Here is a 3650-nt window from a genome sequence, read left to right on the forward strand (position 1 = left end):
GTGTATGTTCATTTTAACATATGTTTGTTGTTTGTTTTATGTAAATTGGTGGTATTTGGTTTGTATTGGTGACAACACGGGTTGTTCTCCGCAGGAAAAAAAGGGCAAGAGAGAGAGTTAAAATTGTTAGTCAATTTCGGCTATTTTTAGGAAGTGATACAGAAGGAGGGGTCGTGTTTAACGTCATTTGTTAAATTGTTATTACAACAGTTAACTGTTGAGTAAAACAAAAGAAGGGAAAGCGATAAAAAGAATGAAAATATCACTTTTTTTCTTTCATTTCCTTCTTTCCTTAATGCCATTGCTCTGTCTAAAAGAAAATGAAAACGTGGCACTAATCCATGCAAGACGAATACACAAGCTATTTTGCTTTGGTTAAACATTGGCAAAGAAAGGATGTTTTGTATTATGTTAATACCTTATAAAGAAAACATATCGTTTGTGAATTACGCACAGATCCTGATTCATCAGGATGTTGATGCACATTTTAAATAAACTTATCACGAAGGTCTTCTAAATAAACATCTTCATCTCTCTAAATAATTATTCTTTCTACCTGTGTCTACTCAGTGTGTACGGTGCTCAGTTGTTAGCATGTTGTGTAACTTAATTTAATCTCTAAAGTAGCTGTCAAACATATTCCTGTGAACCCAACTGAGAGCCTCCTCTTCGGGGGTGGGAAGGGGTTTATGTGTGTTATTTAATTTAATTGTGTATCATTGCTGATTGGGGCTCGTCAGTTGTTACAATAACTTCAGGTTTCTTGATAGTTTTTTTTCCTGGAATTATAGGTTCACTTGATTTCCTTAAATGTTCACATTTCAAATTGGGGTCATGCACGCTTTGCCACATAATGAACAGAGAATGTGGAGCAAAACCATGTACCAATAAAATCTCCTTATAATAGCAAGGGTCATGCTGATCTAGTTGTTTGGAGGGAATGTACATCCCTCTGGTCCTCACACCCAGATGATGCTTAGGTCCAAGTCCAGCTTTGGCCAAACAAATGGCAAGGTAAACATCATCAATAGGAATAAGGCTGACAGTATAAGACATATAATATATCATCAGAGCTGTATAGCTGGACAGAAGGTAGCCTCCACCATCTAAATAAGGGGGGTAACTATTGGATTCATACACCTGAACTGGGATATAATACTTGCTCCAGGCAAATCTGAAGGGTCCAGCATTCCTCACAATATTACCAGTGAAGAGGTGCTTGCTCCCATCATTGTCTTTAAGGCTTTGGAGATACAAAACCATGTTGTCTGTGTTAGCAAAAATATCATCGTCACCATTAAATAAAAAACGAGCATTTGGGCAGTTTTTCGCCATCCATTCCAGAAACAAAACCTGCTTTAAGGTGAGGTTGTAGAATCGGTCATAAAAGTCCCACTGGAGAATATCCTTGTAAACTCGGTTCTCAAGTTCAAGTAGTTTGTTATCAGAACCAGAGGGGGTTGTTCCAACAATGAAGATTCTGCGGATCCACACACCGTTGTAGAGCCTCTCTTCTGCCCAGGTTTTGCGTAGAACCTCTCTGCGTTCATAGTTTCCTGGCGAGCTCTTAATGACCAGCAGGAGGAAGACATCAGCAGAGTTAACAGCTCCTCCGCATTTTTCTGGAGCGTTCAGAAGCATAGGGAAAAAGCGACAATGACGATAATACAGAAAGTCTTGTATGTGACCAGGAAGAGTGCTGAAGCCTGTTATGTTAGCAGCAGTTGTATTTTGTACACATCTTTCCTGTTCAGTGACACTAGGGTATTCTGTGGCTTGTGCCAATAAAGAAGCTCGCTTCTTTGGTTGTTGAATATTTTGGATGTGTAGGTATTTGATGTCACAGATCTCTTCAAAGAAGACGAGCAGCAGAGCAAGGAATATAACCAACAGGAACAGGTTCTTTAAAATGATTCTCATCTTGAATTACTGGAGTGAAAAAGACAAACATTTGTTCTCCTTTATATCATGTCATTTATAGAAGTTGTAGACCTTAAATCTATTTTGATAGTCAGCAAATAGTCAGTGTCCTCTTTTAAAGACTTATGTTTTATTAGTAGGACAATTAAGCAAGTGCATCAAGAACAAAGTATCCGTTGGTTCCAGAAATAGTTACATCGAGGGCAACTGGACGAAGTAGGTTTTTTTCACCTCTCATCCAAGAGGCTTCTTCAGCTCTGGAATTGTTTTTATGTTGAAATGCCAACAGCCATTCATTTGTCTTTTAAAACAGCCTGTGCTTCAGGTTTTTAAGAATGCTAACAACATGGAGGGCTAGCTTTTAAAATATCCCCCATCCTGTAGACTGGGTTAAGTTATTTAGAACTTAGCATTAAACTTACCAGAGGGAAACTAAAACCCTCAAACCTCAGCAACGTCTCTCAGGCACAGACTGAATAGAATGCACTGACACTTACAAAAAGAAATTTGACTTTAATTGTCGCTGTAACAGAAGGTAACCAATAGTTACAGTCTGATGCTGAAAAAAATATTTATAGAGAAATTGGTCACCTTAGAACATGCACCCTGCCAAAAGTGTTGCTCAGGTAAAACTATTAGTACATAGCTATGGTATCAGCAGCCCCTTTGAGACTAAATACCAGAATTTCCCAGTAGTCAGTCAGAACTGAAGAAGCCTCTTGGATGAGAGGTGAAATGTCTTAAAAAAAACCCTACTTTATCCAGTTGCCATTGATGTAACTATTTTTGGATATGTAGCATGTGTAAATCTATGCACTGTTTAACCACATATTTAGATATACTCTCTGCATATAACTTTACAGTTTGTATAAATTATGGAATTGATGAAGAACAAAGATATTATAGAATAAAACGTGATTTAAATTTGACACAGGTATAATGTATTTATATTACATTTCATAGGACATAGGATAGGAGTTTATTGCACTAAAAAAATGTTGATTAATGATAAATGACTAATCCTTCTCAGTTTTTACCATTAATAAATACACACATTCACACCCACAATGTGACACTGATTTAAAGCAACAGCTAAATAAAATATCTGTATATTTTGGAGGCTCTTACCGTAAAAAGACACCTGTGTTTCGTTATCTGTTTATTGTTAAGCAGCTAAAGAAGGAATAAAATATTTATGACCAAAGTTTCCTCCTTCCAACAGCAGATATAGGGTGGAGCCTGTATATGATGACACAGAGATCCTGATTATATTCTCTTCCTGCTTTAATAAGAAAGACAAATAACAGGTGAACACCAACACTGAACGTTTTCTATTGAAAACGAATGAATGAATGAATGAATGAAAAATTACTGCCTTTAACTTTGGTAGACTTACTGTTTGCTATGAAACATAAGTTTGTCTTCAATCTCTTAGACTGGGCCACATCCGGTTCAGCTTTTTAATCCAGTTCTGTTAATTTCCACTTCTGTTAATTTCCTCTTGATTCAGAGGTGAATCACATCAGTACCAATTTAACAAGAGAAATGCAGTAGTACAAATTTAAACTGGCGTTACTGTACTGTTTATGTCTATGAAGATTCTCAGTCATCCAGGTCATGGTCAAGTTTAAAAAGTTCTGTTAGGCAACTGGACGTGAATTTTCTAAAAAAAGACGTTTCACCTCTATGGTGTAGACTGTGTCTACTGTACTGTTTATCTATTTAAATCT

The 3650-nt window shown here is 36.8% G+C and overlaps 1 pseudogene; it reads right to left on the reverse strand.

The window, feature by feature from the left end:
* Positions 1-546: 546 nt before the first annotated feature.
* On the reverse strand, positions 547-3218 carry LOC103399034 (N-acetyllactosaminide beta-1,3-N-acetylglucosaminyltransferase 3 pseudogene; annotated as a pseudogene).
* Between the last annotated feature and the right edge of the window lie 432 nt (positions 3219-3650).

This window comes from Cynoglossus semilaevis, unplaced genomic scaffold, assembly GCF_000523025.1.
Source record: "Cynoglossus semilaevis isolate Cse_v1.0 unplaced genomic scaffold, Cse_v1.0 scaffold6606, whole genome shotgun sequence".
Classification (NCBI taxonomy): domain Eukaryota; kingdom Metazoa; phylum Chordata; class Actinopteri; order Pleuronectiformes; family Cynoglossidae; genus Cynoglossus; species Cynoglossus semilaevis.